Raw genomic sequence first — 27,709 nt, forward strand, 5'->3', positions numbered from 1 at the left:
TCTCTACAACTACCTGAAAGGAGGTTGTAGCAAGCTGGGTCTCTTCTCCCAGGTAACAAGTGACAGGACAAGAGGAAAAGGCCCCAGGTTGCACCAGGGGAGGTTTAGATTGGATATTATGAAAAATTTCACCACCAAGCAAGTTGTCAAGCATTGGAACAGACTATCCAGGGAGGTTGTTGAGCCACCAACCCTGGAGGTATGCAAAAGACATGAAGATATGGCACTTATGGACATGGTTTACTGGTGGACTTGGCAGTGTTAGGTTACTAGCTGGACTCGTGGTTGGATGACCTTACAGGTCTTTTCCAATCTAAACAATTCTATGACTGTATGACTGAAGAGTAGCTGAAGATGTACATGTTAAACTGTAAGCTCTACGGGGCAAACACACTGACCATGATTGTTTTACAAGCTGTGCAGGAGTTCACCTCTTGTAGAGCAGGTTGTGCACATTACTACCACTCACCTATTTTGCATTCTCGGAATTCAATAGCAAAAAACTAAATCAAATAAATTTAATTAGCAGGTGATTTTTAAGTGTTTTCTGTTAGTAGGTACATTAAAACAAATTAGTTAGTAGGTACATTAAAACAAATGCTCAGTGAAGGTTGCTTTGACACTAATTAATGAAATTCCTTGAAAATATGTAAAGCAAAACTTTTGTTTCAGTTCTAGTCATTGGGCAAAAGTGGTCTTATTCAAACCATCCTGATGGACAGTCACAAAATTGTGAGATCAGATTGCACACTATACTCCTCAGGGGAACATTGTTAAAACAAAGGTAAACTCACAGCCAGTGAGATTTAGATGGACTGTGTGTATTAAGCATAAACACAGATGTCTTCCTGAGTCACTGCCTGAATCCAGGCACCTCAGATTAAGAAAAATAAAATTCTCCTATCATCATAGACAAAATGCAGATAAAGAACCTACTGCGTACTCTTGTAAGCCAAATATCATATACTTAAGAGAGTATCTGTTTCATAATAGTGAATTTAATTAGTTTGCTTCCATAGTGAATTTAATTATATTTTTTATCTTTGAACATTTATACAAATATATATATCTTTCCATTTGCATCTTGACATGACTAATGGAAGTACAGTGTTTTGTCTGCAACTAATTCATTTTCACTTAATACAGCAATAACTGGTTAATTTCATTTTCTGGCGTGGAGGACATCCTGTAACACAGTCAATGTTGCTTCAGAACCCCTGAACTTAATTATCTCCAAATAGAAAGCAGAGAAATGGATACAATTTTTTCTCTCTCATTTGCTCTTTCTTTATCTCTGAAATTACCTGCTGTGTATCAGAAGATTTTTCAAAGATTTATGGCTAAGCAAATGCTGCTCTTATTGGTGCCCAATTCTCAACAGGAATTTTGCATTAGTTAGGCAAGTAAAATTTGTTCTGGAAATATCTGTTAGGATTATGTTTAGCATAATTTATTTAAACTAAATTAGAAAAAAAAGTCACCTACATTTATAGTCCTGGTCCTACTTTTTTAACTGCATATAAAATTATGATTGCCTTCTATGGAAATTTTAAATGTGCAAGGAATACAAAATGATAATAAAGGATATTAAGCTGCTCCTCTCGTGAATACCAAATAACTACACTGTGGTCAAAAGACACTGGTGATAAGATCTCTTGAATTTTGAGAATGCAAACTTACAGATCTGTCTTCTCAGTGTAGAGCAAAGGTAGATATTTTAGTTCAATTTTTAATTGTTTTAAACAGAATTCATAGACTTCTCACCTCATTGCCAAAGTGTTTTACCATTCCACAAATGTGGAACGGAATCTTGAATTCGGATACATTACTGAAAAATAATAAATCAGGTATGGTGGCTGAGTCACAAAAATCAAGATGACTCTGACACTCCTGCATGAAATCCTAATTATTGATATGAGTCACAAAATTTGCATTGACTTCTACAAGGATAGACCTTCACTTGTGATTTATATTATTGTGTGGATATTCTGAAGCATTCCTTTCACATGCACTATTATAATTTGGAAGCTACACAAATATGGTGAACACCACACAGAAAATGGAAAAACGTAACAAGTAAGAAGCTAATTTTTCTAACAGACCTAGCTTTTCAGAAATAAAATATGGTTATTTCTACAGGATATCCAGTAACATATGTGCCAACTCAGCATTCTGAATTTTCAGTTGCCCATATGCTGGGCAATCCTAGGCCCAGTACCCCTGCAGTGATCGTAAAAATGGGATGATATGGAGAGTTGTTTGGATGTGAACATAAATAGCTTTTAGCTTTCTTAGCAAAATCTTAACCAAGCAAAACTAGTTCTGGGTAAAACAACATTTTTTTTCTGTGTGTCATGACCAGTTTAAAAAGTTTTAAAAGTTACTTTTTAGAGTGAATTTTGACTAAATACATCCTTTTGAGAGGGGAAAAAAAAAAGGTTTCACTTTCCAAACACTCAAAAAATATTTTCATTGTTTCAACTTCTGTTTTGAATTTTTATTACTTTAGCCAAGCTCACCTGCTGAATGTAGCATGGATGCCCACACAGGGCTTGTGGGTTTTTTAATATATACTGCATTTTCTGCAAACAGATTTTTTTAGCAAAGTTCTGATTTAGATCCTCAATTTTAGCTCCATCCTATTTCAAATTTCTGACAACGATTAATAAAAAAGATGATGAAAAGAAACTTTACAGCAACTCTTCTTTCATATTATTATCAACACTGAGTTGGAATGAAATGTTTCACACGTAAAAGTGATTTCTTTAACCAAAATATTTCATGTACAGAATGAGTCATATTATAAATCACACAACTTCTGTCAAAAGAAATATTTTGCACAGAACTGACATTCATCTGTTTAAAAAAATTATCTGTTTTTATAAAATTCTGATCTCCACAAATCATGCTGCTCATAATAAACTTTTATACAATACGCACACCATTTTTAGATTCATACATTACCAGCTGTCATAGACTGAAGCCAGGCTTGCCCCCTGAGGTTTTCCAAATTCTTGTCTTTGCTACAGAACATCCTACAAGCTTGCCAAGAACCAAAAAGCTGCTGCCCAAACAGAGTAGATTTATTAGAAAAGCTGAAAATGTTTACTGAAAAGACCAGTTATTTTCCCTTAATGTATCCCATTGTTCTCTTACTGAAGTCTACTCTTGGTTGCCAAAATTTTTACATATTCCTGCTTGCTGGGTTTTATGAAGAATGGACTTCTAAACAGTAGCTGCAAAGCTACTTGAAATCAGGAAGCTCCACCAAATGGATATTCTCTAAGGGTGACTGAGTTTCTGAATTTTATTTTCACTATAGTTTTTATCACAACACACTATTTATCCTGGATACAGTCTCAGTCAGGAAAACTTCCTTGCAGGAGATTAATCACATTTGTAGTATCCTGTTGCATCTTCCTCTTTGCCAGGCAAAAGACCACACGTATTCTTCTGATTGCTGCCTGGGGACTTCTAAGCAGCATTCATCATACTTTGACTAAAGTGACCCTTTGTCCCCTTTTTAGGGCTCCCAGTCTGGTATCATACATGGGAAGATAAGCAGAGAAACAGAACAGATGGTGGCAACAGATGCCACAGGTGAAAGGGCACCGTTAAATTCACAATCTCACTACTGCCATCTTTCCCTCATCCCCTCCACCTCACATATTGTCACAAATATATTTATCAGGAGAGGAAGTTGGCTACAACACATCCTCAGATCCACACATGAATCTTCCAACTCACAGCAGGGCCAACACCTTGATGAGATCTTCGATCCATGCTTAAAATTTACACACAGCTAATTAAAACAAAACCAAACTTTTAAATATTTTCTACTTCTTATTTTACTTGTTGCAGGAACAACTGAGAGCAACTAGAAAAAGGACACATTTTAACTTTTCTTAATTTTGTGTATTTGTCAATATTTTTGTACAGCAAGTTTCTCTTAATTGATGTGGTCATTTAGGCTGTTATTTGTAAGAGGTTTATTACACAACAATATAGAAAACAAATAAATGTGTTAACATATTCGGGAGCACTTGGAAGTCTAGCATTTGAAGCTTACATTACCTACTGATTTCTAATGCACATTTTCTCCTTTAATACTCTTTAATACACAAATAACACATATTTAAGCTAAAAGCACTTTAGAACTATTTGCACTGTCCTAACAGCCAGACATAAAACTGGCAGTGGAAAATAAAATGCGTACATCTTCCAAGAAAAGACTTCAATATTCCTGCATGATGCCACTAGCCAAAAGTCAAATGCCAAATTCCAGTTTCCAGTCAAAATACCTAGGAAAGACTAAAAGCAAAGAAGAGGGAGAGCCTTGTACTTCAGCTAGCAAAATATTCATATTCTAGAGCAGTGATTTTCAAACTTCTGATGTTTGTAGACTCTTAATTTCCAATGCAACCTCCTGCAGAATTAATATCTGTGAACTTTTCTCCTCAGTCATCTTCCGTAAGTGTCTTCAGACATTGTCCACAGACCCACCCCCTTCCATTCTCCATTAAGTCTAAAGAACATATGCTGAAAGCCACAATTAGAAATTCAGCAGCCAAATGAACCATCTCTTAAAACTGAAAATAATTATAGTTTTAGAAGACAGGTTTATGAGGAAAAAATACAAGGAAAAAAAAGAAACCAAAATAAAAAACCACATACATGAAATTTCTTTATTGTATGTCATAAAGATTTCATAGAGGTTGCTGGATATTGCAGCAAACTTCTTAAATTCTCAAGCCCAAATCCAATTGTCCTCATCCCACAGTAAATTCAGATCTCCAAATCTGTTATAGCCTTAATTGACTGCTACTGAAAGTCAATGGGAAGTCTCATGTCAACTGACTTGCAGATAGCAGAACTGGGGAGTGATCAAATCTCTCTCCATTATGCCTCCACCAAGTAACTCCTTAAGTCTCCATGCCTGTTATTTTAACAGCCTGATGTCTTAAACAGGCACATTTGTACCATGAAGCACATCTTCCACACAGATGGGTCCAGGTCCTCCATGCTGACTCTGACTGAATCGTGCACTCCCTACACTCCCTGCTAGGAAACCCCTGGCAGTTTTCCTTGAGCTAGAATTTGTTTCATGCACATGTAACTATGGAAAGTGCCATGACAAATTTAGTAAGATCTCTGCAATGTAAGAGTAAGTACACCTGATTAGGAAAAAAAAAAATAAATGAAAGCAGAACAAACAAAAAGCTTAGTGTGAAGCTTTTAGGCATAGGAAAAAAAGCATCCATATATTAACCTTGGATTAGCCCTAAAAACTAGAATAAAAATGAGATAATGTCTGTCTCTGAAAAAATTTATTTTCCTGGTGGTCATTGAATTTTTGAAATATATACAGTTACTTTTGCACAAATATTCATATTGGTCACTTATTATTCAATTCATCTCTTTTAGTGATAAAACCATAACTGAGTGATCATTTTCAATAGTCTTAGAATTCAACATTCCACTCCATAAATGCCAAATTGAAAACCACATAGGCAACAAAGTAAAAAGTCCCTGAATGCTATTTATCAAAGTAGCAGCATCTGAAAGTGAATTCGAATACAGAACATCTGCTGCCCTGTTGTCATAAAAATTCACAGCTGCTTTACAGACCACATGCATTCTCTCAGGATATCTGTTGAGATGGGGAAAAAGAGGCCTAGGCCAACAAAGGAAGAAGGGCTAAAAAAATTTCTCCCCCGTAATAAAGATATTAAACCAGACATTATATCAACATAGAGCTGAAATGCAGTTATATTTCTGAACACAGGACAGAGATTTACTGCCTGTAGTTGCAGCCATTCTTGCCACAATCACTACTTTGCTGGCTGGGACTAGATGCTGTTGCTGTGACTCATCTGGGATATCACCATGCCACAGGAGAAATCCTGCTGTGAACTACAGTCTGTTCAATGTAGGAGTATTACAGTAGCTCACAGACGTTGTTCTGGGGACCTTACAGATGCCAAGACGCCTTACTTTTTCTGTTACAAACAGTTCAAGTGGAACAGACTGGAGCTCCTTATTTGAGTAAGATTTTATTTACTGTTGGTAGACATTTGAGAGTTGGGTATTTACATTTCTTAAGAAAAATGCATTTTCTAACACACAGTATACTTCTCATTTCAAGATCCTTGAAGAGGCTTATGGTTGTGCATCTAGTACACTTCCAGTGTTTCCTTTGAAATCCTTTGGTGCTTCTGCAGAAAGCACCATCTTCTTACTGCACTTCCAGTCCTAAACTTTCTGATGTGCCGTGTTCTCATTAGGACCTGCCAACACTTTCCTCCTTCCTCAGGCAGGATCTCTCTCTCACTTGGTCACCAAGGACCCCTTAAATCATATTGCCAGGCTTCCTTTCTGTCCCCTGCAGAAGAGCAGACACACCTCCCCTTTTCCCATAACTCTGTCTGTACCTGGGTCTGTGTGCCTCTAGTCCTTCTGCCACCTATCCGCACTATATGCCTTCTTCATTCACTTTCTTCAATCTTCCTCATTTTTTTCCTGTGTAGGAGTTGAACCATTCAGGATGTCAGTTTTACATCCTGGTCTTATCAATCAAGCTGGACCAGCTTCAGCTCAGCAGGGTTGTGTGCTGCTACACACAAGGTTGCTACACACTTTGAACTGCTGCATCCAACTCCACAAGTTCTCGGTTCAGTCTTGCAGTGCCCTTGTGGAACAACAGCATCAGATGTGCCAGGGCCAAAGTTACTGCAAGTTGCAATGGAATATGAGAACACTTTGTTAATCTTCATTAATGACTTATATGCTTATATGCTAAGATACGAACTGTAGCAACTGAAGAGTTGCCATGTGTCCACACCTACTGTTCAGCAATGGAGGGAAGCCTTTGACAAGCACAGGAATGGTCAGCTGCAGGAGCAATATCTTAGACCACCACAGCTAAACCTACCACTCAACTGGGGGTCAGAGACCAGGAGCACTGCCTGATTAGCCAGATGCCTGCACAGCCTTTGGGTAGATTGAGTACAGAGTACTGAGCTCAAGCTGTTTCCCTTACCAACCACAAAGCTTATTTCCGTAAGGAGTTCGTTAACTTTATCCAATCAGGGACCTTTTCAATGCAAAAGGCAATAGTAAGCAAAGAGGGGAAGTGATAAGCAAAAGCACACAGATACAAACTGATAGCCCATGGATAAACAGTGACAATCTCTAGAAACTAATTGGATAGGCATGGTGTGCCTGTATATTCACCCACAATTCCTAAGCTGAACTAGCTAATGAATGGCTCTGGGACCTGGCAGGGGTATCAGGTGAGCAGAGGGTTCGTATTAGTGTTTGGGGGGATCCACAAGTGTGGGGTACCTGTGGAACAAGTGAGTGAGAGCATGTGTCTGTTTACAACAAGCACCAAGCTGGACCAGCTGGCTAGTCCAACGGGGTGGGTAAGGGGATCCAGGATCCAGGCAGGAGTGTAGGGTGGACAGAGAGGCCACACCAGTGCCTGGGTAATCCACAAAAGTGCTTGTACTTTCACTAGTGAATGTCAATCCTTAGCAGTCAGAGTAGGAAGAGGACCTGGCTGTAACATCACTCCTGAAAGCATTGCGTGTGGATGCTGTTGAAGGAAGCACCCTGCCTCTGGCAGTCTGCATAGCCAGCCATGCACGTCTTCTGTGTGTGTGTGTGTCTCTGGGGTAGATGTTTAGCCAGCAAGGTTAGGTTAAACTGGTTGAACCTATAAATGGGAAATCAGCAGCCGTGTCCATCGGTCTGGGAGGGAGACCTCTAGGTTTTAGGGTGCCCTAGGCTGGGCTCTGGCAGCCACATAGGAGGAATTGCCAGGCTCCGGAGCTGCTGTAGGCAATGGCTGCTTATAACATGCCATAACTCTTTGCTTAAAGCTGATGTACAGATGGCCTGCAATCCTGAGCCATACTATATCCATGCTGATAGGTCTTAGCTCAGTGCTCCTGGAAGACTGCTGAGGATTTTGGAACAGAATACAAAAGCAATCCATCTTATTCCTCCCAGCAGAAAGAGAGCAGTAAGTAAAAGTATGCCATAAAAATGAAGATAAGCCCATGCTTTGTTTAGCCATCCAGTTGTGGGAGCGTTATATGCACTCACCTTTAGATGAGAAAGAAGTTTGCAAAGGAAGAGGTATGAAAGCCAGCAAATTCTGGAGTTAACTTTCTTTTCCAGGTTTTCTGCCTATTCTTCACCTATATTTCCCCATGCTCTGAATAATTTTCAAGTCATTTGTCTAATCAGTTAGACATCTGATGCCCACGTATATGATTTGACAGCACATAACAAGATAAAAGGTTAAATCTTAAGTTCAAGCAACAGGAGTTTGCTGTCAGTTTAAATGGGATCCAAGTGTCACATGGAATTCAGAATTATTTTTTTCTTCTCAGTAATTCTTGATATGTGCCTTCCTGCTTTTCAGAATAATTGCTACTATGGTTTATTGTTTATATGCTTAGTCTTTGGAGGTGTTCTCAAATCTTAAGAGATCAGATCTTGTTTTTAATTCTTAAACATTCATGCCTCAGCATTAAATTGGCTTATTAAACAATATAATGATCATTACTGTAGAACTTGAAAACACTGATTTTTTATAACCTTAAAATGTAAAAGACTCTTTTTAATGTACCCACAGAAATTATGGGACCTTAAATTGTTATTTCCATAGTGACAAAAGTATGCTTTATGTTTATAAATTTAGCATATACTTCTAGAGAGAGCCTGATTTGTAAACAGCCGCTTATCTGCACTTTCTCCTTAATTTTAGGGTCACAAAAATTTCACACTAAATTCTTCCGAGCTATTGCATCTTGTATGCAAAATAACATTATAACCTTACAAGTTGGATGCAGAATTTGTTCAGAAATAAAATGCCTTTAATGCACCTAAATCCTGGAATTCCCTCCATTAAAATCAGTGCGATTTTTCATTTGACTAACAGCTCCTAGAACTGGCAAGAATTTGCAGAGCTGAGGCCAGAGTACTCCAGGTTTTCATTTTGCTGCTTGGCAGGTGGGGAAAAATCCTGTCATTCCACAGGAACTGGTAGATCTAATCATATGTGTAATTTCATATTTTTTTTTTGCTTATCAAAGAAACACGAGTCGTATGATTTTTCTAAGCTTGTATTTTAGTATAGTTACAGGAATGACACTTTGACTAGCCATAAGGAACTAACAGGAGATGTAGCCAAAAAGTTGAAAAATTATTTTAAAAAGTAGTCCTGCTGTGTAAGATTTCTTCCATTTTGAGTTTATGAAAATAGTTCAGCTCTTAAATTATTAGCAGCAATAACATACACGGTAAAAACAGCACCTACGAGCTCCTTCACAAACCAGGATCTTTCAGCATTACAGACTATAAAAATTAAATACAGTAGCCCACATCTCAAAGAGAGTCATAGAATCATAGAATATGCTGAGTTGGAAGGGACCCACAAGGATCACTGAGTTTGACTCCTGGCCCTGCATAGGACCACCCCAAGAATCACACCATGTACCTGAGCATGTTGTCCAAACATTTCTTGAGCTCAGACAGGCTTGGTGCTTAGACCACTTCCCTGGGGAGCCTGTTCCAGTGCCCAAACACTCTTTGATGAAGAACCTTTTTCCTAACATCCAGACTAAACCTCCCCTGATACTGCCATTCTTTCAGGTCCTATCCCCAGTCACCAGAGAGAAGAGATCAGTGCTTCCCCTTACACCTTTAGTGCATTAATTTTCCTTGCCTCTTTATACTTTTTATTTTCCTAATAAGTTTGATAAAAGAAATTGCCTTTACCTCACCTAACTGGTGACTGCAGAGAACAAGCCTCTTCTTTGCTGTAGGCACATCTGTATATATGCTTCCACCAAATATAATATTACTGTAGCTCCCCTGAACTTCCCCTAGATTTTCATTTTCTATTACAATGCATCAATTATCCTGAGTTCTTCTTCATATTAAAATTAATTGAAAGTGCATTCAGCAGTGTATTTTCAGGCTCAGCAAGCTGACTGCAGTTAAGTATAGTATAACCAGAGAGAAAAATATTTTCTCTGAATATCTTTTTAGTTTAGGCCTGTCATATGCTTCTGCACTCTAAAAGCCTTACTTTGGCTCGCTCCCAGTGTTCTCACTTCTGTAGAGGAACCAGGAAAACTCATGTGCTACTTTTTATCAAAGTCGCTCTAAAATATTGACTATCAGAATGATATTCTGACATTTATAAATAATGCCTACCATTTCCTCATATTCCTTCAAAAACTCTGTTTCAGAGTGACCATAAAGGCCTCATCCAAAGAAACCTTAAGACAAAGCAACGACTGAAGTCCACTATGTGTGTGTATAAAGCAGACCACATGAAAAAAATATAACCAAGTAAAACAAGACATAACATTACAGGGAGAATAAGGATTTTATGAAAATACAAGCTCACTTTGGATTCTCATTGTTTTCCTTAGCTCTCTCTGCTTCATTTAATCTTTTATTCCATAACTCATTCATTTGTCCCAAGACCTTAAGAGTTTTACTCAGCAGAGCACTGGACAGATTTTTGGTAAAGATAAATCACAATAGCAGTAATACCCTTAAATCATAAAGAAGCTATACTGAATTAATGCATAGTACAAGTGAACAGTGTATAGGTTTTACAGAAGTAGAAAGAAATAAAATAAACTTTATGTTCACTATACATGTACTAAAGGACATGTACATTAGTACAGAGTACTAAATTCAGTTAATATGGATCGTTCAGTAAATAAAAATAGTGACTAAATTATTACTTTCAGATAAAACAAGAAGCTTTATAAATAAATCTAACATATATTATGAAATATTTCCTTTTACAACATTAATAGCACTTTTACAACAATCATTGGATACTCTGTTGTTAACTTAGAACAGACAGGTAGGATCTTTTGTACAGACCATAAAGAGTCTTCTCCACTTTTATGAGCAGCCAAAATTGCAGCCACTGGGTATACTAACACCATGCAACGAAGAGCTGTAAACTGAACTCTGAGCTACAGCTAAAAAAATCCAAAACAAAGCACCAAGCAACAGTGCTTGCTTGGGCCTTGAAAGCAGAGAAGCACATCCTGCTGCCTTGGATGCAACATTACTTTTCTATTTCTTTTTGGAGAGGTGCCATTTTCCCCAGATGGCATGGTGCTGGTCAAGCAGGTAACAAAATTTCTGACACTGCAATGTGTAGATACAATCAACTTTGTTTTGAACAGCTATTTATTAGCTGAAGGGCTTTCATGAAAACTAATAGCCCTGCCCTTCACACACTGGTATCAAGGTTTGCCACTTTGTCTAGAAAGCTGCATCCTAAAGAAAGTACAAGAGGAAATTAGTCCTTATGTCTGTCCTCACATTTTGAGAGCCAGTACTTCCTTTTCTCCACATTCATCCAAACTGATTTATCTTTTAGCATAACTGTGTGGGATTGACAGAGCCCAATGGCCAATTCCTTATAAATGTATATGATTAATTGGAATATGAGATGCACAGTTTTAGGGGAAGATCTTTATGAAAGGTCCACTGAAGGCCACTTACTATTTTGTAATGATTTGACATCAACTTAGATTTTGGGAAAGTGTTTCAAGTCAGAGTATCTCTGACTGCAAAGCCTTGTCATTCACTAACAGATAAATGAAGGACTAGAGCATATAACTGTCAAAATATTTAAATTATGTGCAATAAATATAAATTCTGATATTTTCAGGAAACCTACATAAAAGTACACCAAGAATGTATATTTTTTAAATTATTATCAAAAATTTGTGTGTCTCCATATTAAGGCTGCTTGATGTCCTTTCTGTAAGATCTCCTGCTTTCTCTGCTATCAGCATGTCAATTTAAAATGTAATCACTGTTAATGATCACTACAATTAGATATACACCAGATTAAGAACTTTTACAGATAGTCAAACTGGGCATAATGAAACCCCTCATAGCTCACTGAAAAAAAAAATGCATCCAGAGTATGACCCCTCTCTTTCCCTAAGCAATATAATGAAGAAACAGTTATGAAAATCTGTCATTCTTTGTACACACACATGTAAGAATAATGATCTGTTCTGTGCAAAACTGTAAAATACCATTTAAAGAGAAATACATCACAAAACCTTTATTTATACAAAACAGCTTTTGCAGATTAACACCTAAGTTCTCCATTCTTAACCAACCCATCTAAATAAAAATGGGGATAACTTTGAACGTTTCACATAATATTTTGTCAATCTTTCTCACATAAACGATTTTTCTTCTAAAAAAAGATATGACAGAAAGACCTGCTCAGTCATATCGACTGCTCCTACATGGAGACATCTGGACTAGCTCATCTGAAGCCCACATGCAATAGACATCCCATGTCCAGTGCCATATTAGCTCAGGCATCACCACAAGGTACTGCATTTTGTTAGACAGGCTTACTAATACCAACCCTACTTTTGCCACACACAAAATGCATTAAAGGCATGTTGTGAATTTTACTCCTACTTAGATACGTTTGTTTCATTCACTACGTTGAGCATGTGCAATCTAAACATTATCCAAGGAGCCGCATGCTGGAGTACCACATCCAGTCTCTCCAGCATCTATTTATCCATACAGCTGGAAAGAGTTGCCTAAAATAAACATCTGGGTCATTATGTTTGTCTACGTAACGAGCTTACATTATACATTTCAAAGTAATATCTTTGATGGAATTTAAATCCCTCTAGAGAAAAACACTATTTATCCACAAACTTATGACTGTTCAACCACAAAAATATGTATACATGTGGATATTTTAGGCCTGAAAAGATCATTTTTGTCTGCATACATAAACAAGGAAGTTCAGTTCTGATTTCTGTATCAAGCCTATAACTCCTCCAAGAATAACTTATTTCAGAAAGATAGTCTTGATTTTAAGAGAGACAACTCGGCTCTTAGAATATATTTTAATTTATTCTTCTCACTGTTTCAAATGTTTCCAATTTCAATTTTCATTTTATTTGCAATTTCAATAGTTTAATTTCCAATACATTTTGATGCATTATGATTTCTTCTATTACTAATGATTCTGCTCAGGTACCAAGATTCACAGAGCTCTTTTCACTCGTGGTATCTAATACTGGTTTGATTTTGCATGGCACCTTTCATTCAAATGTCTCAAAAAATCCTCATGAGTACATAAGTGGCAAACTTCCTATAGAAATATTCCTGTTTTGCAGACAGGCAAACTGAAGGAAAAGACACTAAAGATCATATTCTTCAAAGGGATGAAAATAACATGGGAACAAGGTGTCTATGCATTTCTGGGAAGGCAGGGCTCTCCAAAGTTCCAGACCACCTCTGGCAAAGCCAGGAACAAAACCCTCATCATCAGATTCTTATGCCTCTGCTTCCACAAGACCATTACAAATTTGCATGTATTATTTCTAGATAGTGTTGTATGTTCAGGTGTACAACTCTGCAGGTGTACAACTCTGCATTTAAAACAGCTCAGAAGTACACTACAGATTTAATACTAATGTTTCAATTATGTTTCAGCACAGGAATTCAACAGGTTTTACACCACTTAAGCAACTTAAGCAATTTCGTACAAGGCACTTTAAGACCACCAATATTCACAGCAAGCCCAAATTTGCCTTGGCAGCTGCTGAAACTCTGACCTGTGGCAAAGAATATGAAGACCTCAGCCTGGCAGTTCAGCCCCCAGTGACTCTGTGTCAGTGGAAGCGTGCACACTCAGTCATTTCTCTTCACATCTGAACCTGAGAGGAAGGGTGTTTTTCTGGATCAATGAACATTACTGAGTAGATGAAAGAACTCAACAGGTTTTCTTCAAAAGGCAGCCAATAGCTATCAGAGTGTATTCTGAGAGGGGCCTTATTAGGCACAGGTCTCTTGCTCTCACAGCCTTATGTCACACAAACCAGCAGGTCAGACCATAGTAACAGGCAGAAAATTAGTGTTTCCCATTCACAGCAAATGGGGTTGCAAAACCTGCAGCAAGAAAGTAAATTCTCGACACATTTATATAACCTTTGCTACAACTCCAGTCTTACTATTTAAGCATACTGGAACAAAAAGGTTACTGAAATTTGACTCCTATTTTTGAAGTGAGGGATATGGGCTTTCATGAATGGTCTTTGGGTTTTTTTCAGAATGAATATCTGACCTCCTGAAATTTACTGGCCTCAGAAAGTATTTCGTACCTGTGCTAAGGCATTTCTAAAAGTTCTGTAAAAAGTGTTTCTCCTGGACTGCAAGAGACATCTTCCCCGTTATGATTCCATTAAGAGTTTGAATATCAATAATAAAAAAAAATCATCTCAATATCTTGATTAACTTAATGAACCTATCATATGCTCTCATAATATTCTATATAATATAATGTTAAAATAATAAATAATAAAAGAAATTAGATGGAAAAAATCTCTCCACTTCCATTCTACTCAGGTATGTTAGACATATCATTTAGAAATTTAGAAGACAAATATTTTAAAATCCAGCTGATAGAAGCATATATTCAGGGACATTAAAACAACAACAACAACCAAAAGAAACTAGAGTGTCTTCTTTGCAGAAAGCACATTCTGGAAGGCTTTGGGGGTTTCCAGGATGGCAGCTTATTAGCTGAAACTGATTGTCATGGCTTTGAACTAAAACCCTTCTAGCTGCTGAGAGCCGTTTTGGCTTGTTTGTGTAATAAAGGCATGATTTACAGAAAACATCTTTGACATTTTTGGGCCATGTAAGAACCAGCACTTAGGCCCATGACTACCTAACATATCAAATGAAATCTAACCTTGTTGAAATACACAGGAATTCTGCCTTTGATTTCACATAGTCAGGCTTACATGACACTACCAGTGCAACAGTAAGCAAACAAGAATAATTCAATCTTTCTCCTGCATTCCTGAGCTCACAGCAGGAAAAGACAATTTTTGACTTGCATCTAACCCTCCACCAGTTTTGTGACATATATTAAAACTTCCATTAAAATTGAGAATTTATACTCACGTAAAATGTGAGTAAACAATAGCAGAGAATCCAAATTCTTCTCTCTCTGCTGACTTGTTTAATTTATACAACTCTAAAAACTAACTTTTTAGAAGTCATTCAGTGGTCCAGTATGCAGTTCCTGGCTGTCTGCACCCTAGATATAAGCAAATCTAAATACCATTTGATTCCTGAAGCATTAGCTGCTCTGATGTAGGAAAAAAGCAAAAAGGGAAAAGTGAAGCAAAGGAGAGCATGGATCTCCTACACTACAAAGAGAGAAGAGAGCATTGCATGAACACAAAAAACTGAGGGATTTAAAGGACTATTTCACAGAGAGATGGAGTAAGTCAACAATTATTAAATCTCTCGTATAACATCATGACCACAGGATTCTTACATGTTATACTACACTCTGGTATCTTGTCTGTATCTATACAATACATGGGTGGCTTGGGTTCATATCATAAAGTAGGGCTGTGGCATTAAGGTGCTTCTTGAAGTGCACAATAAAACCAGTGCATAAAAGCCTCCATATGAAGCAAATCCACTACTTGATTTTTTTTTTTTTACAAAAACAGGGGCAATAGTTCCATAAACTCCCCACTCTCCTCCCAAGATTTATATATACTATATGTGTGTGTGTGTGTGTGTGTATGTAATACGTACACTCATATATGGAAAAGGCAGGTTTGCTTCAGAAAAACAGAAATTACTGTCATAACAGCCAGAGAAGCGACAGATAATAGATTCAGATAATAATGCAATACTAGCTTGGCTACATAGCCATGCTTTTTTCATGCTCCTTCTTCAAGAGCTATCCAGACAGACTGTGGAGAGTTGCTGCGCTATAAATATGCAGTCTGTCTCCGTAAAAACAAACAAAACCCATACCGAGAATGAGCAATAAAAAAGTTTTACAATAAAGTATCCTGAAAACTAAAAAACAAGCCAAATATAAAATTATTAACACAAGTCATTCATCAACTTCAGTTTTATCATTCTCACAAAGCCATAACATGAAGTTGTATAATCTTTTGGGTTTTGAAATCCAGGATGGTTTCTCTGGCTGTTTTTCAGGTTTCTGCTGTGGCTCATATTTTCTGGTTTTACAGTTTGATCATGATGACTGATAATCATTCTGAAAAATCTGTTTAAAGCAAGTTGTGCTCAGCAACAGTCATCCTCTAGCTTTTGCACACAATGAGCTTGTTTAATCACAGGCACATGGTTTTACATGTGATGTACGTGAAAGTGATTTTAAATGCTTTTCCAACCATTTCTATTGTTTTGACCAAATCTCAACCTCATCACATCTAAAACAGTAAGAAATGTATAAAGTAGGATCTGTAGACATTTTCTGTATCATCTGTCTCGTTGTTTCTGTCTGAGACAGTAATTTCCTATCAAGATGGGATTTTAGGCACAGAAATTGTAGAAACCTGCCCTGCACTTTAACTTCAAGGTCCGTGCTCAAACTCTCAGCGTTCAAAAACAAACTGCTTCAAGATCTTGATAAAAAATCTTGAGAACCTGAACTTTAGGCTTATGTTAGCAACCTCTGCGAATACCTGTCCACTCTCTGTCTACCTTTCATATTGTGAACCAGCCTATGTGGGCTGGAGCTTGGCTAGAACATACGCACAGGACACACTACCCACAGCACATCACTCAGTACATCACAGCCTAAAAGACACAAATATGGTCAAAAAGCAGACAAGAAGCAGTACAAACATGCATATGACCATGCTAAGGACAATCTTTTAGAGCAATGCAGTTGTTGCCACAGAAGATTTTAATTTGAGTCTTTGCAAAGAGTTCAAAAGGCACAAACCTCTGGAGAATAGCTGACACAACAGCAGATTAGACCCCTTTTTCAGGGCCCTTTTACTTCTCTATGTCAGAGCCTCTGCTGCCACTGCTGAAGACCTGAATGTTATCCCTACCGTGTTCTTTCTCTTCTAAATTGTTAAGCTTGACAAATGCCAACACCTGGCCTCATCATTCCTTGTGGATTTACTGAAAGACAAGAAGGAAAACAGCATTATAATATTAATGCCACATGTACTTCTAGTCACACTACCTAAGACCCACTTCTTCCAGTTACTCAGATAAGAACCTCCCTACAACTTAACTAAGAGATTATTTGCAAAAATATAGTCTTGCCTCTATAGAATAATTGATGTTTGTGATTGTTGCTGTACTACTGACCTATCTTTCTATCTACATTCTGCTTTCATAATATCATTATATTCACAGTCTGGCAATTGTCAAGGAGTAAGCTGTCATAACCTACAGTTTTTTACAGAAGTATAATAAACCATGTCAGAGTTTGTACGAGTTTTCTGTGCAACACAGAGCTACTGAATGTGTGTAACTGAATCAAATCCAGGTGATTAGGCACAACGAGACTATTAATATAAGCAATAGAAGAATCCACATAATAAACATTACCCAGATCTCCAAGCATCAGGTCTAACCTGAGAAGCCACAAGCCGCTGAGTCCTGTGAGAGTTTCAGCCACATACTTTTGGAAATATGAGTATTCCCAGGCACAGTCTCACTGTTGAGGGGCAACATCCTCAAGTAATTCAGAGCGCATGACTCATCAGAAAAATCTTCCAATCCAAATTTCCATAACATCACCACCCTCTCCAAGGGCTATCTCTTTTCCAGACTAGTTTAACCAGCCTCTCTTACTTCCCCCATCTAAATTCATAGTCTGCTGTAGCAGACCTTCCTTTCCTTCCTTTTTCTTCCCCATTTTCACAGCAGGCTTCTTCAAATGTGAAGTGAGAATAAATACATTAGGAAAAAAAGCTCAGAACTGAATTCTGAAGTCCACCTCTTCTGTCACAGGGCTTAACAAAAGCATATTTAACCTGACAGTGATAATGATATTGGCTTCTTAAGCAGTTTTAAGCAATGTGTTGCGCCTATTTCCAAAGCACTCAATATTCTGGGCTGAAAATTACCTCCTAAGTGCAAACCTGAAAACCACAGATGACAAGGCTTATTCAAAGTGAAATCATGTCTAGTAACAATTAGAATATTCTGTGTAAGAGATAAAGAGTTTTCCCTGAGACTAGGTCTGAACTCTGGAAAGAAGGACTGCAGAAACTAAGGATCACACAGACCATTTTTTGCTCCAGGTTCTCCCTTTGGACTGTGCCTTCCCTAATACAGGGAAAATACCTAATAATGTGCACACTGACAAAAATGGTTGTAAAAGCAAAGATTTGATACTCTGAAAATTCTTTGGAGGGAGCAGGATAAACCAGAACTGTCACATGTCATGAAGTCAGAGAATCATTTAAACTGGAAAACACCTCCAAGATCATGAGTCCAACCATTATCTTAGCACTGCCAAGTCCACCACTAAACCATGCCCCTATGTGCCACATCTACATGTCTTTTAAAAACCTCCAGGGATGGTGACTCAGCCACTTCCCTTAGCAGCCTGTTACAATGCTTGACAACCCTTTTGGTGGAGAACTTTTTCCTAATATATAATAACGCACTTATACACTATAAAGGCAGCACAAGAAAACATTAACAGAAAGCTATACTACTTCATCTCAGCCCAGCCTCTCATAGTCTAGTTCCAACTTTACCTCTTTTACAGGAATTATATAATGTATATAATGCCATCTAGTTATAATCTCTAAATTCCAAAGGGAAAAACCAAGCAAACAAACACAATCTAACTGAATTAAACAATTCACAAGATTAAGAACTAAAATTAAAAATAATTACAGTCTCACCTATAACCTATTTTCACTACTATGTCAACTGTACAGCCAGTTGACAATAAAAAAATTACAAACTGCCATTTTGCAAAACACAACATTGCTAGTCCTTTACCAGTAAATGCTTCTGTGTGTAATTTAATTGGTATGCACATTGGTTGCAAGCTTGGATTGGAAAACAGTGACTTGTGTCTTTCTAATATAATAAAATCCATTGAACTATGTTCCAGCAATGTATGCAGGCCTTTGCAGATATTCCACCATGGGCACCAATTGAGGCCATGTCCTCAGAGAATAAAATTGAATTAGTAGAAGAATGGCAATAAATTCAAAATAGGCGTCTGCAAAGTAATTTGAGAAGAAATGTCTTCCTGGCAAAGAGCAAAGCAAATACTTTGTAGGGGTCATAAGAAGAGTGTGGGGAAAGAACTTTGGTACTGAATTAATGCAAAGTCATTCTACTGTTCTAGAGTCTATAAATTGTATTAATAGGCAAGTCAGTACTTCCCAAGAAGAGTCTGTTAGGCCTCTTGATGTTTATTATTAATATTTGTTGGCCATTTTTGTACCAGGCTATAATTGTGACATTAAGGAACTGCCAGCTAGAGTGCAAGTTTTCTGCTTGTTTGGTAAATCTCTTGTAATCCATTTGGGAGTATGGTCACAGAATCAGTCAGATTGGAAGGGACCACAGTGGTCATCTGGTCCAACCTCCCTATTCAAGCAAGGTCATCCTAGAGCACATGGCACAGGATTGCGTCCAGATAGTTCTTGAATATCTCCAGTGAGGGAGACTCCACAACCTCTCTGGGCAATCTGTTCCAGTGCACAGTCACCCACACAGTAAAGAAGTTCTTCCTCATGTTCAGGTGGAACTTTCTGTGCATCAGTTTCTGGCTATTGCCTCTTGTCCTAGTGGTTTGCACCACCGAGAAGAGCCTGGCTCCATTTTCTTGGCACGACCTTTTAGATTTGTACACATTAATGAGGTCCCCTCTCAGTCATCTCTTCTTGAGGCTGAACAGGCCCACCTCCCTCAGCCTTTCCTCATAAGCGAGATGCTCCAGTCTCCCAATCATCCTCACTGCCCGCTGCTGGATCTACTCCAGGATCTCCATGTCTCTCTTGTCCTCAGCAGCCCAGAACCAGACACAGTATTCTACATGTGGCCTTACTAGGGTTGAGTAGAGGGGCAGGATCACCTCCTTCAACCTGCTGGCAATGCTCTTCCTAATGCACCCCAGGATTCCACTGGTCTTCTTGGCCAAAAGGTGGCCACTTTCTTGGTGTCCCAGTGTGTTCCACCAACTCCACATATTTTGTGTATCCAAACACAGTGTTCCAAATTCCAGTTTCCATAATACTGAAGTTACAATTGTGATAACAAACTGACATCAGATTTCTTCGAATGTAATTAGAACAGACAACGGTCACCAAATATAGCTTTTAATATACTACTTCTATTTCAAATCTGTGTATATTAGGATCACTGTAATAAGATTGTTTGGGGTGAGAAGGAAAAACATTCTAACAAGTCACGAATCTCATGCTTAGTACTGGTTGGTGTGCCTGGGCACAGGCCCAGGGAGTGGGATTCCACCATGTCTCTTTCATGCTACAAAAAGGATGCCAGGGACATTTGTGATCGAGGTCAGCTAGCACCCTCTCAGGAATTTAGCTGGTTCAGTCCAGAAGCTCATTCCAACCAGTCACTTTGGATTTGACCATCTCAAAGACTAACACCCACACAGAGCCAGACCACTCTGGCTGACCTCATGGCCAAAAGACAGGTCTTAGCCTCATTAGTTTTCTAACACAGATATAGCAAAAATATATCAGAAAGAAAAATCCGTGTGTGGGAGCTAAGTACTCCTGATAAATACCACTTAATTATCCACTATTTGAAGGAAGTCCCTGTTTGCTTATTGTGCTCACTAGTCTTCTGTGAGACAATGACAAATTACACTGATCTGCATGGTGATAACTTCTGGGTTCCGAATATTAGTCTGTTTGCAAATGGAAACAACAGTTTACCTAATTTCAAGTACTTCAAAATGCAGTTTCTATCTCTCTAAGCAAACTGTACTTCATAGCTCACTTTCCTTTCATGTCTGTTTGAACTGATCTACTTACAGTGTATCTTCTGTAAGAAGTGTTTAACATCATTTTTGCAGAGCATCGTACTTTGGTACACAACAAAGACAAATCATTTAAAATGCATCTCAGGGAAACAAGAATTAATTTCTTCATTTTCCAGAGTCAAAAGATGTGAATGCTGCAAAAAGGAAATACCACCATATTTTTTGGTCTTACTATTCTCTTCATTATTTGAGTTTATTTCCATTTACCACACTGAATCTTGAACATCGTTCATCTTTAGAAATGCAACTTATTATATTTCATCTTTTTTCTGCCTTCATTTTTTCTGTCTTCAATATTTCCCTATTGTCTTTTGCTCTTTTTTCCACTTTCCCTTCACTTCTGCTTTCTTCCTTGTTCTTTTTTTGTGTGTTATCTGTCATTTAACTTCTTCCTACAAAAATATACTCATACCTCAGGTGAAACAAGCCAACTGTTAAATACACAATAATTTATAGCAAGAAGTACACATCTGCCAAGTCTCAGACACTGTATCAGGTTTATTCAGTTGACCTCCAACAACCCTACCATGACATCCGTATTTCTAGAAAGTAGAGTTCCACAGTGCATCTCTTTTTCTGAGTCCAGCAGGCTGCCTCATACCTTACACACCAAGTTTGTCTAGCTCAAGATCACATAAAAGACAGAAGCCAGAGCAGCTGTTCTGTACACTGTGTGGTCCAAGAAACACTTCCTTGGGAAAGCTTGTTCGCTGCAGTAAAATGCTGTCCCAATATAAGAGGCTGCTTTCATCCCTCATCATGAAGGAATATGTTAATTGTACATCTCATTACAATGTCAATATATGCCAAATTTCATATCTGAGTAAGAGAAAGAGATCGTGCCTGTGCAGAGAGGGGATCTAAAAATATGGGATCAAGTTGATTGCTAGGCTAGAATACACTTCCTCGACAATCCTGCCGACTAGTATAAGGAAAGACAAGCACTACCAATACAGTGTAATTCTTGATTAACAGTTTTCCAGTATGCAGGAAGATGGTTTAATATCCTAACAACTCTTTATATCTATTCATTTATCTGTAGTTTCTCAGGCACCTAATCCTAACAAATGATAAGTGGAAGATTTTTAATAATGACAAACAAAAATTGAGTAACTAGAATGTTTTTTAATCACAACATACTTTTTTGTATATTTCCTCTGTATTTTAATATGCAGTATGCCTTTGTTACTTTGAATTACACAAAGGAGAGAAAAAACTCCAGTGCATTGAGAAGCACTTTTACACATGAAACTACATGGCTGGACAAGTAATAGCACTTTTTTTTCATTTAATACATAGCAAAATGAAAGTGATAAAATTCATTAGATACAAACTTGTTTTTCAACAGACTGATTACAGATAAGCAGAACAACTTATTCAGACACATTCAGATGGAGAAGGTGAAAAAATATTATATTATTGTTACCACTATCACACCAACTTTGATATAATAAGCGACATTTTTAACAGCCTTCTATTTAATATGCTTTGATGGTGGTTTAAATTGACAAAAATTAAAATTACTTTTGGAATTCCACCTTTTATTGGAAAAAAGTAGTGTGACTACTATTGAAAAGCTCTAAAGACCTTGTTCTGATTTCATACCCGCTCTTCGAGCTAATGCTACAGATTCACAGGTATCAAAGCACAAACCTCTACTACTTAGAGTTAAAGAATTAAGTGCCACTAACCACTTGCCAGAACTCACAGGCTATTAGCGCCCAACTGCATCAACTCTTTGGTGAAAGTGTTGTTCCTCACAGCCAGAGTGAATACAGAAGTACGCAGTTTCAATAGATTCAAATTTTAGCACTTTTTAGCGATGGGTTTTAAAACCATAGCGCTGAGATGCTCAGTCCAACTGTATTTGTGAAACAGCAGCTAGAAAAAACAAATTAATATATAAAGGGATTCTTCCTCTTTCGTTCTAGTCGTCTTTAAACTAGTTTCTATGAAAAGTAACCTATGCTATATTTTACATCTCTTGCGATTTTTAAAATTTATTATTGTATCTAAATGTATCTGTATGTATCTAAGGCATATTTCACTGAAGTGACAAAATCCTAGTTTCTCTGATTCAGTTAAGAGTTTCATCACTGAGCTTAGTGATGAAAAATTAAAAGACAATGTGGAGAAACATCTCCTTTGTTTCTGCTTATTTTAATTGGACAAAAATAGTCATATTTCCAACAAAAGGAACAACTGACTAAAATGCCAGTGGTATATAAATATTAACAAGATGTTGATATAAACAGACACAAAAGAGTAGAGTGACAACCATTTACAGTTCTCATAAAACTTTTCAGAGCCTTTATACAGAAAAAGGTAGCATATTGCTTTATTTTTTACCAGTCTGTTTTGCGTGAAAATCTCTGCTATATCATTACATCTCATTTGCAACGCTCCTCAGATGCCCAGTTTGGATTAGGCGGCCCTTCACCTCCCTGTCACACATTTTTAGGTGCTAAAACACAGAGAAAAAAGAACAACTATTTTCCTCAGCTAGAAAAAGAGATGAATAGAGGAAATGACTGAAGAAAAACATCCTTCTTTATCAGGTCTTCTGGACATAGAACTATTTTCAAAAAACATCAAGTGCTCTTCAAAATATTTGTCAGCAAAAGACCAAAATAAGAAAATTGAATGATACAAACAGGTTCTGCTACTGCTGCAGATAAAAGACTTCAAGTAGCTCTGTACTACAGGTTATCCATCTCATTTGGCTAGCTGTGCAAAAAAGAGAAAATCTGAATTTTTAAGAAAAGGCATCCAGGCAAAATTATGAAGTTTAAAATCACTGATCCTTAAGAAAGTTTGGGAAGGAAAAATGTACTTTGATTTATACTAAAAGACCAGTATAATGTGAGTATTTCAGTACTTAGTTCTGTCATCAGGTCACTTAAGATGCTTCTGGGGAGATTCATCTATCTGAAAAACAGTTACATATATACACCTGGTAGCGAATTACCTTATGTGGAAATGGTTAATGATGGAAGAGGGTAACAACATCTTGCTCTGCAGTTAGACTGAAGCCCCAGCATGGATGTTGAGAACAGTGCTTATTCTCATGCACTCCACAAATGGTGGACACTCAGGAGCTAGTAAAACTAGTGGAAAGAATAACAGCTGTGTAAAACACCTGTCCAGTAGTTTAATTCACTGACATTGCCAGCATTTCACCTTTCCACGTGATCAACAGTCCACTTAACCCACACAATATCTGGGTAATTAGGTTCTTATGCGTTATCCAGTAAAGAAGAAAACCAGAAACTTTTTCCTTACAGTATTTTTATTATAAAACTAAAGTACTAACACTAAAGCACTAACTCAAGCACGGTCTGCAATTTCCATTTACTTCTACTGGGCTTGGAGAGTGAACACAAGTCTGTGTTTTAAAATATATAAACTTTTCTAAGAAGATTTTTAACTTTTAAGCTATTCATTAGTATCTTTGGGTTACTCAAAGACCATCTCCAGTTAGCAGCACAGGAAGTAATACAGAGATTCTGCTGATAAATGGGCATTGACAATGGACCTCCCTAAGTCCTGATAGTAAGGGATTTCTTCCCATATTCATCATACTGCAGCATCAGAATTCTTAACAAGGTTTCAGAGAACAGAATGAAGTTTTCTTTAAGGCCTGAAACACCTTAAGGTGTTTAAACTGGCACGAGACACCTACGTTTTCACAAGTTAATCATACTTTTAGTCTGTAATGCTGCACATTAGAAAATTATTTCCAATTGCCCCTTTGTTCCAGTATCATGAGGTCAAACATAGATTAAAAGTAACTGATATGTTTATAAAGCATAATGGCACCAAATCAAATGAAGGCATCATCACTAGCTAGGACACAAAGTTCCTCTTCTGATACATTCTCTACCACTATCACAGACAAGATCGACAGGAATCTTCTGTTTAACAAAAAAAAAAAAAAAAAGAAAAAGAAAACTATCATGACAACAACCTTTACATTTCATATTTTTTATATCATAACTTTGTCTGGTTTCAGTAATTTTAATGGAAGTTTTACTGATTTGCAGCATTTCAGATTTCTGGCTCCTAAAATATACTGAACGAAGCACAAGAAGCAGCAGTCGCCTTCAGCTATTCCACTGATGTAATTTACTCCTTAACCAATTTTCACTATTCATTTTCCCCTTCTGTATGGCCAGCATTCAAGGAAGTGGAAGCAGAGCACACTGAAAGACAGCTTGGTCCAGGAAAGGTTCAGCAGTGCAGTTAAGGCACTGAACAGTTTCACTGAAGTTACCAGGACCTATTGCCATGTGTAATGAACTTGCACCACAGGTGATCATTAGGGATGGAAGTTGCAACTACTTACCTGCTTAAGAGTAAGCATACATTTCAGTCTTTGTCAGAGCAGAGCTTGCTTAGCCCATACTTCACAGAATTAGATTCAAACAGCCCACCTTTTATAATCTGATTACGGAGCTTCCATAAAAATGAAGCTCTGTTCCAATTCCAGCAAGACTGTATTGGGCAAAACCATTTCTGTACATAGAATAAAATAATTATAGTATGTTGAACTCTTCCATCGGTAGTCCTTTTCCAACTTTCATTTGGATCATTGTTGCAAGCCAACAAAGGAGCAACAAATAAAACATGTTTCTATGCCAACAAAATATAAATTATATATGCTTTTATTTTCCAAATTACTATTTAAGTACCACATATCTTTTTCCATGAGGGCGTTTTTCTGTTCTCAGGACAAAAATCTAATTGTAACTCGTGTTTTGAATTACTAAAAATTATCTTACAATTATCTTCTAACAAGTATTTAGCTAGAAGTACATTTCCTGGCAACACAAGAAGTACACTAAATTGTGCCAAACTTGAAAGACCCTTTGGCTTCATTATCAAGGAATTTAAGTTACATTCAATAGAAGTATAATTTTCTGGTTTAAATGTTGGGGTTTTGTTCCCCCCCCTTTCTACAAAGCAGCACCAAAATAACTAAAAGAAAGAAAATACACTGTTTCTTTCTATCTGGACACTTGGTTTCCATCACATGGATTGGAAGCACCAAAGAAAAGCACAAAGAAAAAGAACAGAATAGTTGCTAGTGCACTGATCTAGCATCAGGATAAGCCAGAAAAGACAAAATCTTTGCTGACAGAATTTTATTAACAATATAGTCCTCATGTCCTAAAAGCCTTATGAACTGCAAATCCGCTACATCGCTACAGGTTATTTTGTAGTTCATGTTATACAGAATGCTACATTAAAGGAATACTTTTGCCTGGATACTTTTGCCTTTGAACAGTAAAACCCTTTCTATTTTTCATAACCGCTGCATTCAATAAGACTATTAAGTGCCAAGTAAATACAGCTACTGCAATTCCAGATCTGCAGAACAGCTGCACACGTATTGAATTCAAGCGCAAATCCTAACAATGGTTATGTTAATAGGATATGAGGAGTATCTGTCATGCACTCGAGCTGCTTGCAGTACTTTTGTTTCAAAGTCTGTCTCACTAGTAAGCTTATGTCTAGCCGGTGAGTGATTTATTTAGCAGTGAGTTATGTTCGCACGCAAGGGAATAGGGCAATCCCTTTTGTCGTCCCCATCTGTCTCTCATCCTTCCAGATAACCAGCACACCACCATTTTTCCCGCAAACAAAGGTTAAGGAAAGCCCAACTCGGGTGAAAATAAAGGCAAAGCGGCAACTCTCGCCAGCGCAGGAGCAGCGCGGGGGGCGCAGCCCGGGGGCAACCCCTCGGCGGGGTCGGGCCAGGCTCCCGACCGGCGGGGCAGGCGGTGGCAGCACCTAAAGTATTCCGGAGCCGAGCGCAGACAAAAGAGGGTGTGTAGCAGCTGCGCGGAGCTCGGCAGCCGCCGGCACGCCAGCCCACTCCGCTCGGGAGGCAGAAAGTCCATTCCCGGCAGGGAAAAAGCCACCCACCCGTGCCCGCTCTCTCCCTGCCCCTCACTGCCGAGGGCAGGGCGCGTCTCCTTGTCCCCCCCGGCAGGAACGGGCACGGCGCTGCCCCTCTGCCCCCGAGGAGGGGTCACAGCTGCGGGCGGGTTGAAGTTTGGGGGCGAAGGACAGACCCCCGCCACACGCACCCCACCCCGCCCCGCCGCTTACCTGTGGGGAGCTGCGCGGTGCCCGCAGCCCTCCTGGCGCAGCGACGTGCGGGGCTGCGCCGCGCCCGCCAGACACGGGGCTCCTCCGGTAAGGTGACGGCTGGCTCAGGGAGTGACAGGGCGGCGGCTCCCCTCGCCCTTCCCCGGCACGGTGCTCGGCGAGAGGCGGACGGGGGCAGGCATGGCGAGCAGGCAGGGAGCGGGGCTGGGGCGGTCACTGCCGGCCGGAGGAGAACGCCCGCCGATCGGGGGCTGCGCGCCCCCCCGCCGCCGCCACCGCACGACCAGCCGGAGGCGGCCACCCCCTGCTCGCCCCGCGGCGACGGGCGGGTGCCATAGCAGCGCTCCGCGGGAGCTGCGGGGGGAACGGCCGCCAGGCAGCTGCCGAGGGGGGCGTGGGCGGGCGGCGGCTCCGCGGCGCAAAAGTTTCCCGGCTCCTCAGCGAGGTGCCCGGGAGCCGCTCGTCCCCGGTGCCGCCGCGGGGGAAATGTGGGGGGACGGACCCCGCTCCCGCAGCCGCCCCGCCGGCCAGACCGCTCCGCTCAGCGCCGCCGGGGCTCGGCCCCCGCCGCCTGCCCGCGGCAAAGTTCCACTCCGCAACCTCCCGGCTGCGGCCTCATCTCCATGGAAACGACCCCCCCCGTTTCCCGCTGCTCCCCACGGGACCCGGTGGAGGCGGGCGGAGCCCGGGGAAGCCCCCTCGCCAGCCGGGGCGATGCGG

The 27,709-nt window shown here is 39.1% G+C and overlaps 1 protein-coding gene across 3 annotated transcripts in view; it reads right to left on the reverse strand.

The window, feature by feature from the left end:
* TMEM200A (transmembrane protein 200A) overlaps window positions 1–27,091 on the reverse strand; it is a 50,061-nt gene extending 22,970 nt beyond the window's left edge. The window contains exon 1 of one of the 3 annotated variants that reach the window (XM_064649505.1): window positions 26,990–27,091. The gene's annotated coding sequence lies outside the window, so the exon portion shown is untranslated. The remainder of the gene's footprint in view (window positions 1–26,989) is intronic. The other 2 variants (XM_064649507.1, XM_064649506.1) reach the window with 2 other exon arrangements.
* Between the last annotated feature and the right edge of the window lie 618 nt (window positions 27,092–27,709).

The sequence above is a fragment of the Pseudopipra pipra genome, chromosome 3 (assembly GCF_036250125.1).
Source record: "Pseudopipra pipra isolate bDixPip1 chromosome 3, bDixPip1.hap1, whole genome shotgun sequence".
Taxonomy (NCBI): Eukaryota; Metazoa; Chordata; class Aves; order Passeriformes; family Pipridae; genus Pseudopipra; species Pseudopipra pipra.